This window comes from Ornithodoros turicata, chromosome 9, assembly GCF_037126465.1.
Source record: "Ornithodoros turicata isolate Travis chromosome 9, ASM3712646v1, whole genome shotgun sequence".
Taxonomy (NCBI): Eukaryota; Metazoa; Arthropoda; class Arachnida; order Ixodida; family Argasidae; genus Ornithodoros; species Ornithodoros turicata.
This window is the reverse complement of record NC_088209.1, coordinates 40,308,461-40,323,787: the sequence shown is the minus strand read 5'-3', so window position 1 is coordinate 40,323,787 and position 15,327 is coordinate 40,308,461. Positions and strand designations below refer to the sequence as shown.

The following is a 15,327-nucleotide window of genomic DNA, read 5'->3' as shown; positions in this document are numbered from 1 at the left end:
AACTTCGAAAATTATGCATATCGTTCATACTTGGACATAATAACAAATGCTAATAATGTTACTCAAACTCACACCCTCTCTGCAATGCTCTACGAACCAGATCCAGTGGAAAATCTGAAAATTTTGCCGCTCCTGTTGAGGCAAAAGGAATTTTTGCACGCTACAAACGGACCAAAGGTTCGACACTCTGCGATCTTTATTCCCCTATCTTCAGTGATATATGTCAACAGGAAAAGTTTCTTCTCAATGGAGTCGACATAAGAGTTGTCCTTCGTCAGAACACAGATGATTTTCGACTTCTTGCACCTGCCAGCGAGACTGAAAAACACACTATAGAGTTTTCACGAATTGTGTTGTACCTGCGACGTGTGCAGGTTTCTCCAAGTGTACTCGTCGGCATCGAACGAAGACTTCAGACAACTCCAGCATCATACCTCCTTCGAGGATTAGAGATTAAGTACAGGACAATTGCTCCAAATCAATCTCAAGTGATTTTCGATGACCTTTACAGTGAACGAGTTCCCTCAAAGCTGACAGTATTGATGGTTAGAAGTGAAGCCTACCAGGGTAACAGACAAAGGAATCCATTTAAACTTGAAAATTTCAAGCTTAAGAGAGCTGTGCTTGATGTTGGTGGACAACAGTACACAGATGACTTTGACTTTCAACGATCGATCTACTCTAAAGGATATATGAATTTGCTTCACAAGCTGAAGCGGAAAGACATACCTCTAGCTCCGGCTGCATATGAGAAAGAAACGTTTATGCTCTACTACCATCTCACTCCAGATGTGGAAGTGCAGTCGCTGAGTCCTGTGGTACAAGCCAATGTTCGTCTCACCCTAACATTTGGTGGAAATCTTACAGAGGCTGTTACAGTTCTCTTTGTTTCAGAAACACCTCGTGTGCTAGAAATCAACAAAGACAGACGAGTCAAATTCGTATAGAAAAAAATGGAGGAATGGGAATTTTATGCAGCCTTTGCTTGAAATCACTGCACAAGGCCACTGTTTCGTGGAACATTTGCATGCAATGAAATTGCAAGTCAAAAGCTGAACCAGGGCTGTATGTTGTAAACACAGCTCCTAGATCCTCTTCTGGAGAGCACTGGACCTTATGTTACATCTCTAAGAACAACAGCATTTCTTATTTTGACAGCTACGGCATACGACCAGTTTGCAAAGAAATCTACCAGTTTATTCACCCAACATCTTCCTTTCACTACAATGCAAAACGACTTCAGGGATATGGATCTGCTACATGTGGACTGTACTGCTTGTATGTAGGTAGTCTTCTAGCCTGTGGTTTCTCTCTTCAAGAGTGCACTCAGAAGTTTTAACCAACCAACTTCAGACACAATGACAGATTGATAGAAACACTTGTTCGAAAAAATTTCCCAAGAAAAACAGAGGATATGTCATGCTGTAGTGTACTATGAGCATTCAATAAAATTTCAGTTTGCCTGAAAAGAGCTTTATTTGTCAACTTAATTTGCACACTATATAATGAATCATTGGTAATAAAAAAATCTCATCTGAGATAGGCTATTTACAAACAGTGACTTGCAAACAAAGACATTGTTGATGATTACATACATGCTATTAGAAATTGGTTATTTCATACACATACAGTCAAACTCCTTTATAGCAAACACCTTTTTAACGAAAATACCACTACAGCAAATTTTTTTGCGGTCCTGCTGGAGCCCTATAGGTCCAATAATGGACATCCTTTTTAACGAAAATACCTTTACTGCGAATTTTTTTTGCTGTCCCCTGAGTTTCGTTGTAAAGGAGTTTGACTGTATAATCAAAAAATTTTCTGACACTGATCATTTACAAACAGTGACTCTCATCTGAGACAGGCTATTTGCAAACACTGACTTGCAAACAAAGACATTGTTATAGATTACATACATGCTATTAGAAACTGGTTATCACATACTCTTATAATCAAATTCTTAGAAAACAGGTTATTTCACGCACATATAATCAAATTCGTCTGAGACGGTCCATTTACAAACAGTGACTTGCAGACAAAGTCAGTTGTTATTTCCATCGCAAATGCATGCAGCAATATGGGAAAGCAAACTGTCTCTTTCACTCACATCAAAGCGCTGCACATTACTTCAGGATGACATGAAATTCATCAGACCAGGTCTTAGCTTAGTCCTCACTCGTGGCTAACAAATATCCTCTAGCTCCTAACTCACAGTTGTAAGTAATCCCACACTGACAACCATAGATGTGGAATAATGCAATAGCTTTAGTTCATGGTTCTAACATGACATCGTTCTAATATATGACAAACCATAGCTATATGGATGTAACATCTTTATTACAATTTTTTTCTGTGGGACCAGGAATAGAAATGCAACATCTGTTGCGGGGGTGATAACAGATGAGTTCCCTCCTACTCCCGTATGCCAACTCTGTAATGAAACCTCGTGATGGTGCACACCCCAACACCATCGCTTCATTAGAGAGACCAATCCGTATACATTAAAAAATTCAACCATAGCCAAAAGGTAGCGTGTCAATTCCATCATCACAAATGAAGCGTTTCGTATCCAGTGGATTGAGGGCTATTTTTGTCACTGACACACTTTTGTTGACATTGTCCTTGTGCACAATGAGGTTCTGTTAACTTTATGCATTGTGCCCTGCTCGAGAGCATTCGTGTACATAGAGAAGTGGAGTTTTTGTGCTTCACATTGTTTAACACCCTTAGCGCGATTGTACTGCTATTTGCTGCACAGATCGAGGGCGTACAGCTTTGGCTTCAGACAACAGAAGCCAAGAATGTGATCACGAGGAAGCTCATTTTTAAACTTTCCTAGTACCATCCTGTTTTTTGTCGAATAGAGTGGGTGATCAGGGTCATATCCAGAGTTGTCTAGATGCTCGTCAGCTAGTTCGTGGAGTACTTTATCGTCACTCAGCATCACAATGTAAGAATCAGTGTCCATGTATAGCAGTCGTGTATCAGGGGCTACACGGAGAAGATGGTTATGATAAAAATCAAACATCTTCAGCTTAGACAATTCCAATATTGTGAAGCCCAGGTACAGCGGTTGCTTCATGCGAAGAACAGACTGACTAAATTGGAACAAGATGACGTGAGAGCTCAGAGGGCGGAACTGATTCAAGTTTGGTTTACGTAGAAGCTTCAACACTTGCTCATCTGTTACTGTGAGGCGACAATTTACGGATTTCCTGACTTGCATACATGTCCTGCCATATACACTATTAATCATTAGCTTTGATTGCTGTTTCTCAAATGCGTTTGTAGCTCGCTTCCAAAGTTCGTGATTGAAGTCGACATAGGATCGCAGAAAGGGCTTTTGATTGAACTTGAGAACCCTGTGAACTTTAGTGAGACGCAACCCCAATTGCAGATGCAGTTGCAAATTGCGATAGTGGAGAAAGTACCTCTCTTTATCAAATGATGTTAGCAACAGTTTTGCTTCGGTAGCTTTCTGTGGAAGATTGAACTTCTTCATGAGCGCCTTCTGATAGTTTGACAATAGCTCATAACGAACGGACATTTTCTCAGGGGCAACGGGGAGATCTCTGTGGCGTTCATGAGTTGCTCGGTCATACACTAGGTCTACCTCAAGAAAGTAACCCACAGGGGTATCATCTCGTATCTGAGCTATATCCAAGTTAACAATTTCCTCTTCAGTGAGCCACTCAAATCCTCCGTAAGGCAATGGTTCTCTCATGACTGCTCCATACAGGCCATTTACATCAATGTAGTTAATTATTTTTTTTTCTTTTTCGGGATCAAACTGTTCAGTTCCTGGCACATTCGCAGTTGCTTTTCTCAGGGAGCACTGTGTGACACCTCCTCGTAAGCCATTCTCGATGAGCAGGTACGCGTTGGGGTTGTTAATTAGTTCTAGTTCTACCTGACTCATTTTTAGTGCACAAGACATGCTTAGTCCTGGAAGGGATACAAAATGAAACGGTTTAATCTTGTGCACATCGAGTGTCCACTTTCGAAGTTCTGAAACACATCTGCTAAAAGCAGTGTGTCTGTCAGAAGGTATAAGTCCGAATACTCTCCAAGACTCTTGAGCCGAAATTTTTCATACACATTCTGCGCATGGTTGTAGTCCTGTTCACTTACTTCGGTTCCATTCAAAATGTTAAAGAACTTATCTCGAGGTGGTAGCGAAGGCTCATCATAGGCTTCAAAACTGGTGACAAAGTTATAACAGAAGACCCCCTTACGAACAACCAGCTGAAAGTGTTCCTCATTGGAAAAAACTGGCGAAGGCATTGAAAGTTGGATTCACCTTTATCACGTAGATTTTTCACCAGTGTTTCAAGGCTTGCGTTCAGAAAACTCAAACTGTCCAAGAATCGATAAGAGCCGATGTCAATTGCTTTAAATTTTTGACAGCTGTTGGCAATCACGTTGATGTCTGACTTCTTAAGCAGATATAAATGAGACAGGAGAAAACTCATGTCATAGTTAGCATTATGAGCAATGATTGGAATCTTGGGTGGCACTCTCAGTTTCAGGTTACACGTCTGACATAGTGTTTGTCGAAATTCTCCGCTTACATGGTCATGGTCTCGAACTTTTTGTCTTTTAGCAAAGGGTTCTTTGCAGATATTACAATGAGTGGCTGCTGTATGTTGACGCTCATTCTCTTCGGTCATTTCTAGAGGTGCAAAAGCATGTATCCATCCTAAATTTCGTCATGCAATTTCCGCAGCAGCTCCATAAATACTGTGACACAATTAGGACCACGGAAAAGATGCTTTTGCAACACGTGTGAGTCGGATGCACGTATAACCAAAAGGCAAAATGAGGAAGGACAGTGATCCTCATACACGTTTGTTTCCTCCAAACAAGGTGACAAAACACTTTCAAATCATATACACAGTAGAAAGGGACTTCCGACATGAGATGTTCCCCGGCAAATGCTACCGTCTCTCCCTTCTTAGGGTAAATTGTCTTAGCAACCTTCTGATGCAAACACATCTTTAAATGATCACTGAGGATTCTGTCTGATGAGAAGCCCATCATACACCTCTTGCAATGAAACCGTCCGCTAGGTTGAAATAATCCATTAAAATTTGTGATAAGCAGAAAATGAGAGTCGATTAGCAACAGATCCACATGTTTCTCACGCTCGTCATCGACAACCTTGATGGGGTACAGAGATTTGTCTTCCCTTTCGTAGGCGTACACATTGATACTGATACCATTATTTTTTTCGAATGCTTCAACCTCTTTTGGGAAAGCTACCGGGAATGTTTTCGGAAAAACATACTCAGAAATATATGGTCTGTATGAAGATGCCCTACGCCTGCGATAACCAGTAGCAGGATGCAGTGCAGCTATTACAGAGAAGGCAAAACACATGTTCTGCTCATCTTCATGCAAACCAAAGTCCACACACAACAGAGAACGAAACTTATGCTTCAATTCTTGCGGTAACTCAACTGGGCACATCCAATCAGTTGAGGCATCAAACGTCCAATGTTCATGATACAGGCATGAATGCGAAAGAGAAAAAAACCTGAACCTTCTACTTCGAGGTTTTCCAAATTTTGTGCTATTTCAGCAGTCACTTGAGTGATAGAAGGTTCTACATCTGCCTCTGACCATACTGTCACTACTTTGGAAGGCACGAAACTAATTTCGAGCTGTAACTCATCGTCTGGCGTGTGACGACCAAGTTCCACTTTAAGCAATACAAAATAGCGCAGTGGGAAACCAAAGTGTCGTAAGACATCAGCAATGTACTGTCTGTACTCGTGAAAAAAGGTTGTAACATCATGTCCGCTAACGTCCCTGTCGTGTAAATGTAGCTCGAACCGATTAGTATAGTTTCGCAGTGTGCACAAAGTCTCACAAAAAGGAATGCAGGGGGCTTGAAGATTGTGAACATTTGCCAAGTGAATCTGAAGACCTAATGCTGTTGCATAATACTGCCGTTCGTGCTGGGAGCATAAGTGACACGTCACCATATCTCATCACTTTCTCTTCGAATTGGTGAAGATAATATCTGGCGAAATGACTTTTTTACCATCTTTGGTAAACCGTTCTTTCTTCTCCATTTTGAGATTTGGAAGCAGTCGCATTTCCTCTAGCTCTTCCTCCGACAATTTTTTGAAGCGTCCAGGTAGATACACTTTCACTGGCTTGTCGTTTTCCATGCGGAGCTCCACGTATACTGCCTCGCCATACATAGTGTCAATTTTCTGAATGTCCAGCACTTCGAACTTTTCGTTTTTGGGTATGTTGCTCATTTTCTGAATTTCACCGTCACCACATTTTTTCAGTTTATCCAACTTTTCCATGACGGATGACATAGCTTACTTGTGTTATGGAGGCTTCGCTGTTATGATGACAATTTGCTTTCTCCTCTTGCTGTATAGAATGAACTGAAAGAGAAGAATAGATTTGTAAACTCTTACATCTTCCACAGGAATATGTAACACACCTCCTCAGTCTGACGTTCTGAATGAAGAACCACTCTCTATGTCCGCTCTTATATAGCGATTGCATGCAGCTCTCTAACATGTGTGCACAGCCTTGAACGTCTACATCCTTGCAACGTTATACGTGAAGACATGTTTCAGCGTGTCCTATCTAACTTCATTGGTCTGGTAACTAACATACCTGCGTGCACAACCTTGAATGTCTACAACCTTGAACGTGTGTACTTCGACTTTGGGCAAGCTTAGAGCACAGACTTGTCTTTGCTTTTTGTTGTAACCTTCCATTATGGAATGCTCCTGGTCTGATAACTAACACGGCTGTGCGCAACCTTGAATGTCTACAACCTTGAATGTCTGTATTTCAGTTTAGCCAATCTGAGAGTGATGTACAGGCTCGTCTTTGCTGTAACCTTCCTTTATGTAATGTTGTGATTTCATAGCATGCTTCATTCGTTTGCAAAAGATGGCTGAGGTTGGACCTTATAGGTTTACCACTCCGGTCTCAATGACCATATCAGGTCAAAGCCAGAGTGGAAAGACGACACTTGTTACACGTCTAATTAAACATAGAGCTGCTGTCTTCGACAAACCATTTGATCATATATTGTACATATACTTGTACAAACAACCAATCTTTGATAATTTTCCAGAGGTAACCTTCAGTCAGGATATTCCTACTAATCTTGATACTGTAAGAAATTCTTTAATTATATTTGATGATTGCTTAGCCGACAAACAAAGGCTCAAAGAAATCTGCAATTTTTATGTAGCTGGCTGTCACCACCTCAACTGTTCAGCTATTTTCATAACACAATATTTATTTATTAATGATCCTCTGTATAGATGCATTCAGTTTAACAGCAGTGCCTTAATTTTATGTCGTTCCGCCCGCACTGCGGACCAAATGCAAATACTTTCACGACAACTGTTTGGTCGAAAGAAAAGTGAACTACTGCCAAGTATATATAAAGATGCTTGCAAGAAACCATATTCATACCTTGTAATTGACCTATCCCAAAACTGTTCAGACCAATTTAGGGTGTGGACTAATATATTTCCAGACGACCAGCGACAAATAGTATATAAAACATGAAACGTGTCAAGAAGAATATTCATTTTCTTCAGTTGCTTGCTGATGCAAAGTTGCCGGAGCAACGTTATTTTCTCCTGGAACATGCTACGAGAGAGCAACTAACTGCTATTCGAGAGATTTGTATGAATCTTTGTAAAGGAAACATTAAGGTAGCTCCAAGAGTGAGAAATCAGTTGCAACCTTATGCAACACCTATCCGCTTTTTGGCAAAACGAGACACTACAGGAGTGAAGAAAGTTCGAAAGGTATTGCAACAATCTGGTGGTTTTCTACAGTTCCTTTTGCCACCTTTGCTGGGTCTCCTCTCGACTTTAGGTGGAAGGGCGATAGCAAAAGCAATCGGAGTGTAGTCGATGCAGAAATACGAGCTTGTGCCTTACCGGGAAACCCCCATCCCACAGATATTGAAGAAAGATGAACCAGACGATATCAAAGCAAAAGAGATAATCCAATATCTTCACTCCTTGCTACATCCCACTGTGAGTGAGAGCACACCTACACTGGGTTCAACAACAGCGAGAGAAGAGGAAACACAGACCGAGGAAAAAAGTAATACTGTCGTTGATTTCATGAGCAGTGGCTATAAAATCAGATCAGAAAACCTATTACGTCTTCTGGAACCAACGATCTCATGGGATAGGAAAACATTTCAGATAATTGTCGACGGTGAGCGAGTAGACAATACTAATATAATTGACCTCGTATACTATCTCGTGACGAAAGCAAGAAATGTTCAAAGACCACCCTATTTTGATCGGATTTTGCCGCTATTGGTCAAGCTAAACTTACCAGCACTTATTGTGCACCCATCTCGTCTTCAAAAACATACAGCAGAGAAAACTCTGGCCACTCCTTCACCTCATTCCGTAAGTGAAGCTTCCACACCTCGACGTGCGTCACCACCGCTCACACGAGCCGCGAAGCGCGCACGACAGCTCACATGGACACCGTACTGAACTCCGAGGAGAGAGGCTACTTCGAAGAAGAAAAAATACTGTCACACTTCCCTCCAAGACATCATAAAAAGGTATTAGCTATGCTTCAGCTGATGACAACGGTTCTGGCTTACGACGAGTACGGAAGAGTTATCTGTCACGGAAAGGTGGTGCCACACTCATCTATTGTTGAGCTTTTGAAGTACGAACTTCACAACAGGCAACCTCCCTGGATGAGAGGAGACGTTTCAGCTACAATCAACGCTTATCTATCACTCGATGCTCTTAGAGTTTGCAGTAGGAAGAAGTACTAATGGCAGCCTACTATGACCCGCAACATGTCGGCAGCTTTGGTGGAGTGCAGAGACTTGCTCGAGCCATTGGCGAAAAGAAGGACAAAGTCACTAAATTTCTGGAGACAAGTGATGTGTACAGTTTGCATAAGGAATACAAGCGACCCACGAAGTTTCGAAAAACCATTGCACTTGGACTTCGTGAACTATTCCAGGCTGACCTAAAGGATTTGCAAAGTCTAAAGAACCAGAACGATGGTTTTCGCTATTTGCTCTTTTGTATAGATGCTTTCTCTCGGCTTCTTGCCATTGTACCTATTCGTAATAAACGATCTCCCGAGGTTATTCGAGCTTTTAAACTTGCCTTTAAAAGAATTGGGACACCCAAGCTTTTGCACACAGATCGTGGAACAGAATTTACAAACAAGGTGGTACAACAGTTTCTGAAAGCAAGGGGGATCCGGCTCATCCATACAAATTCACCTATGAAGGCCTCTATCGCGAGCGATCTCAGCGAACAATTGTGACCACACTGTACCGTATCTTCACATTCCAGGGTCACAAGCGATATGTGAACATTTTACCTCAAGTAGTGAAAGCTTACAACAATCGCGTACACAGATCGCTTTCTGCCAGACCAGTGGACGTAAAGAAAGAAAACGAGCACATTTTCCGAGAGAGACTGTACCCCAGCCCGGTTGGACCACCAAAAAAGCCGCGCTACAGTGTTGGAGACGTAGTGAGAATTGCAAAATACAGACATCAGCTAATAAAACGTTATTTAGGGTCATTTACGTCAGAACTCTTCGTGGTGAGAGCGATCAAGTTAGGGTATCCTAACACGTACCTATTACGTGATCTTAAAAATGAAGACATCATTGGTGGGTTTTATGAGAGTGAAATTGTACGAGTGAGAGAGGTTCCAAAAGTAGAGAAGATCATAAAACGACGAGTTAGAAATGGGAAGCTTCAGTACTTGGTTCAGTTCACTGGCAGTCTGGACAAGAAGTGGATCGCAGAAAATTACCTTGGTTTGTAATGACCAGTCAAGACAAGTCAGCCGCCGATGACACAACATGGCCTGAGGTTGATCCTCGGCTTGATGGCGCATGGTCGTCATCATCAGACGCAGATGAAGAGCAGCCTGTGCTAGGTAGAGATGTGTGTGGCAGATGGAGAAGAGGTTACACACACGAATTTCGGATGCAGCCTGTGTGTCGTCTCAAACACGTCTCCTACAAGGAGATATTGGAATGTGGGTTAACACAAGTAGGCAAAACTTCGCTCGTGGAAGCTTTTAAAATTGTGACGGATATGGTGTTGTTTCAAGCGCTGCCAGATCAACCTCCTGACAGGGTTACTTGGAAAACTGCAAAAACAATGTATGCCAGAGTTCACACCGCCTGTACGTTTGCCTCGGAATCACCTTTCGCCTTACTTGCTGAATGGTCACGTCACGTGGACGAAATTTTGACATATGCTGACGAGGTTGACGCTATGCATCTTGCTGCCGAGAGTCTATGTTTCATGGAACAAGCCGAGTCTGAAGGTTGGCACTACTTAACAGGCTACATCAGCAAGCTAACACTTGACCTCTTCAAACATCGACTGGTGCACAATGGAGCATAAAAAAAAAATCACCGCTCGTGTATCAGGGAAATAAAAATGTACATTTGTACTAAGCCCTCTCATTTCATTGTGAGTGAACAGACATGGATAGATGTTTGTGTGTTCTCTTCTCCGTTGTGTGGCACACGTTTTTGCTTGTTGTGGTGATCATCGAGCTAACGAAGCTTCCATCCTCTTCCCTTCAGCTTCATCAGGGCAATTGCAGCAAAGAAGCTGAACTGGAAAAATATGTTTATGTACATTCGTGCCCTTCTGACTTGCTTGTGGTACGCATTTGGAGTGAAAACGGTAAACCGAAGCGTTCTGGTGTTACCCTAACACGAAACGAAACACGCCAGCTGCAAAAATGCTTAGAGACAGCCAATCTTACAAGGACCTATTACGATAACGAATGCTCAGATGTATGCTGTTTGTGCTTAGAACGTGAGTTAAAACTTCGCCGCTGCCCAGGCAACATTTACTCTCTTGGCAGAACAATTGGTCGACATCACTCTGGCTATGGAATCTCACTATCTAAAAGGGCTGTGATCTCACTGTCCTTGTATCTAAATAAAAAAAAATGTAACTGTTTGCAAACGTTTTCACTTCCTGTGATGGACTAGGAAAGCATTCCTTAAATCACAAAGACCTGCATGTCGCCACTGAAAGCGGGAGGCATGAAACCTTGTCGTTCCTCATATTTGCATTTCCATAAATGACTTGCATGTTCATAGAAAAGCATTATATATATATGTATTGCAAAAGAGGAGGGCAAATCCATGTACTTACCACAGTCTGTCTTTCCAGTCAAACACTCTCACGGAGAAAAAAATCTTCATCTGGAATCCCGAGTGGATTAACTTGAAAAAAAAAAGTTTTCCACCTCTTCTCCATTGTATAGCACACATTTTTGCCTTGTTGTCAAGGAAGATCTCAAACTCTTCCCTTCAACCTCCTCGGAGTAGTTACAGCAAAAGAAGGAAGATGAACTGGAAAATATGTTTTATGTCAAACCAAAATCAAACGATAAAAAAAAAACACCGTTTCGCTAAGTTTAAATGCAAAGAAACATGCAGTAACAAGACTGAACATTTCCTAAAGTAGGCTTTCCCCCAATGCACGTAGGAGTTGGGTGAAGACTAGCTACATCTCACAAATGAAGGTAGACACATTCCTTTCTTTCTGACCTGTTTGCCATTGACGTGCAGGTGAAGTGTTCTGTTGTTACCCGAACATGAAATGAAAAAGAGAAGCTAAAAAAATGCTTAGAAGAAGTCGATCTTACAAGCCCAAAATGTGAGATGACCCTTCAACCTCGTCGGAGTAGTTACAACAAAGACGATGAACTGGAAAATATGTTTTATGAAGAACCAAAGTCAAACAATTAAAAAAAACACCGTTCGCTGAATTGAAATGCAAAGAAACAAGCAATCCAGCAAGACTGAGCATTTCCTAACGTTGACTTCCCGCAACGCACGTAGAAGTTAGGTGAAGCCGACTTGTAAATTAGCAATGTCCTCCAAAACATACAACGCAATGCAATGTCCTAAATAAAAAATAATGTTGTACTGTTTGCAATCGTTTATTTTTCATTTCATCTACTGCGATGATCTAAGAAGGTGCACTTTAAAATCACAAAGATTGCATGTCGGCAGTGGGAAGGAATGAACCTCTTTTCTTTTTTTCTTTCACCTACATGCATTCCATAAATGGCTGTGACCTTGCACGCTCACAGGGGAAGAACTTATAACAAGAGAAAAGAAAAAAGCATGTACTCACCTTAGTCTGCTTTTCCAGTCAAACACCCGCACGGAAAAACCTGAGCTGGAATGTCAAGTGAATCCACCTGAAAACAATCAAGTGGCATTCACTTGGCGTTCCAGCTCAGTCCGGAAAGCGTTGCGGACGAACCGTCTTATATAGAAGTCGCTTCATTTGCCTATGAGACTGCAGCGTCGACCGTCTCGCCCCAAAGACGTGAGGAGGAAAGGGATATTATCGTTTATCCTTGAGAGGTAATTACGGCTTTACCCGGGTTGGCTCGCTCTGTTCAGAAATCAAAGCAGTCAGCATGGAGGTGGCTGTCATTAGTATACTGCGTCTTTTTTCTTCTTCTTTTTCCTGCGGCGCAACATGTATCGCATAGTAATTATTTTTCCTGTCTTCGAGTTGCAAAGGCGACACCGGCTAGAGTAAAAAGGTACGACCTTTATCCAACGAGTTGTCTTATATGCAAATGCTTGCTATTGCAATAACATCGTGTATCTTCGAGCGTTTATTCGACTTGCTCGTGTACTCATGCAAATCAGCAGAAGAGATATCACATTCTGAGTGAAAACAGCGTGACCTTCAGCCATCCCGTCGTCTAATATGCAAAGCGTCGCTAACACAACAACATCTTAATGGAATACGGAAAAGTGATCTTATCATTTCTCGAGAGTTAATCCGTGTCGTACACAAAAACGGATTAATGGGGAGAGGTAGCCTGGTCGACTGCAAGTCCAAGCATGTTTAATGAAATCTCTACAATGAATATCATGATGTTCCCCCATGATGCGTCGGATGTCGAATTTCGAAGCGGTAAGCCTTTTGTCGGTTACACGCCCTTAGCACCCTGTCCATAATCACTTCTCAATACTAGCTATGCCATATCCTTGCAATTCGCAACGATGTTGTGGCGGGGGCCGGTGCATTTTTATTTTTTTCGATCGGTTGTCGAAGGTCAGAGCTGTAGGCTCTAGCTGTTTTTGTTTGTTTTTTTTCGGTTACGCTCTTAGCGCTCTGAAGTTTAAGTATATACTGTCTCCTCGCACTTCGGAAGGAGTCGATTGGCTCATCAACCATTTCCATTAGGCAGACGATAGCGAGGTGTCCTACTTGTCGACTTTAAAACGTAATAAGAAAAAAAGAAATTTGAACAATGTCGTGCCATGTATGAATCGAGCTATCGTTTTATCCTTGCAGGGATCCAATAAACAAAATACAGAAGCCGACACTGAAGATTTTTGTTTAAGTTTAATTTGTACAAGCTTTCGCGTGGAGGTCCACGCTTCCTCTGTATTTGTTTATGGGATCTACAGGACTTGACTCCCCTCTTTGTATACGCTTTTGCAGGATCGAGTAAGAATTGTGCAACTATCCATAAAGAATTAATCTTCGTAATCTTATTATTATTATTTTTTTTTACTAAGATCCTTAGATGGATGAACGGTTATGGCACATTTCTGATTTCATAACTAAGCTAATTATTCATTGTTAACGTAGTTTTTTTAAAACAAGAGGTATATCATTCCGATGGAACTACACAATTAAGATGACATTCAGTGAGTGCATCCTACAGGCAAGCAAAGGGGTTGGTGCCCCCACGTGGTCAGCCACAACTGGTCAGGTTTAAAATCTGCGAGAGGGTGGAGGTAAACTTATTAAGAAGTATAACGACAGCTTCGTGGGCTGGTTCAACCTTCGTGAGATGATGGGGTGCTGCTGTAGTGGGACTGAGGGGTAGTTCAGTCATAATTAAAATACGATCTTGCAACTGTGCTTTTATGTAGTTCCTTCTAATCTACAGTAGGCATGCAACCTAATTATAATAAGAAGCGCGTGTTGCGCGTGCGAGGGACTTGCTGGAGGCTGGCTTACGATATGGGGGCTGGTGCCCACGTGGTTAATTCCTCAGATGACACAGTGAGGTCGGTATCACTCTGACGTGGTTTACTCCAACACAGTAGGGCGTGCACCTAATTATAATATTAAGAAAGGCATGTTGCAGGGATGGCTTACCAGATGGAGTCGTGAAAGTGGGCTGGTGCCCACGTGGTAAATTCCTCAGATGATACAGTGAGGTCGGTATCTGTGGGCTGGCGCTCACGTGGTTTAGCCCTAATTAACATTCGCAAGAGCGGGATGGGGCGGGGACGGGGGCGGTCTTGTTTGTTGATGCTAAATACGCTAGCTAGCGTATCTAGCAATTGTTTTGCTAGATAGGCACTGCTAGATACACTACATTTCTAGACTACTCCCCAGTTATGGGGCAGCGGCTTGGCCGCGCGCCGTCAGTCCTTTGTACCACATGCAAGGGTGCGCTGACCTAAGGTCACTCAATTTTGAAAGTACCGCCATCCTCTGATCTTTGCCGCCGCGTCCTTGGAACAACAATGGCGGCCGTAGCATTCCACAACATGCAGTGGCCGCCATTGTTATTCGAAGGTCAAGACGGGAAAAGGAAAGCCTGCGCTACTTTCCTCAATCCAGTGACTTTACGCTGACCTACCCCATCTTCTTATGGACTGCCCCGTCTACATACCCGCGGGAACGCGAGGTCTTGGAGCACATGTTGCGTGCAGTCGACCACCGGCCCTCTTATCCTCGGCAAGGTGCTGCGGGTCCCTGGTCCAGTCCCGCTCATATGTATCAAGGTGTCTTTTTGGGAGTTTCTGTCATCAAGCGGCCTCTTCACCATGCATTGCTAACCTGAACTGACGTCTTCAACATCATCTTTCATTATCTCCAATTGGCACTGGGGCGGCGCCCAGCCTGCTCAGTATCAGCCCAGTCTCATCCCCAGGGCGTCAGTCGTGACGTTGCCCACACACGTGAGGCCGACAACGGCAAGCCCTTTCACATCACCACCACCATCACCACCACCACCTCATCATTCCTTTGTGTGTGTATCCTCGCATTATTTTATTACTGGGGCGAGCTTCCCCGAGAGGTTGCCATTGTCACCGATCATGTTAAGGAATTCACTCTCTCCCCTTTATTTTATTTTTCCGCCAGGTCAGCATCATCAAGTTAAATTTTTCATTTTTGCCAGCATTACTGATTGTTTGGTGCCAATCACAGATTCTCATTACCATTGTTCTCTAATTTTTTTTTTTTTTTCTTCAAGCGCTTGTTGTTCGTGGTAGAAGAAAAAAAATATGGAGATGTAAGCCCGC

General features: G+C 42.5%; 1 protein-coding gene and 1 long non-coding RNA gene across 6 annotated transcripts in view; one reads left to right on the top strand and one right to left on the bottom strand.

The window, feature by feature from the left end:
• The window catches only part of LOC135368945 (uncharacterized), a 76,725-nt gene that overhangs the window by 35,846 nt on the left and 25,552 nt on the right, over positions 1 to 15,327 (top strand). The gene's annotated exons all lie outside the window — the stretch shown is intronic.
• Positions 5,466 to 14,667, bottom strand: LOC135368946 (uncharacterized). 5 transcript variants are annotated; one of them, XR_010414905.1, is made up of 5 exons: positions 12,170 to 14,660; positions 11,578 to 11,608; positions 11,180 to 11,379; positions 9,810 to 10,017; positions 5,466 to 6,404 (listed from the first exon to the last, which is right to left on the bottom strand). It is a non-coding gene; the product is annotated as an uncharacterized LOC135368946 (long non-coding RNA). The 5 variants fall into 5 exon arrangements; XR_010414902.1 differs by having other exon boundaries at positions 11,180 to 11,608; positions 12,170 to 14,667; XR_010414904.1 differs by lacking the exon at positions 11,578 to 11,608 and having other exon boundaries at positions 12,170 to 14,656.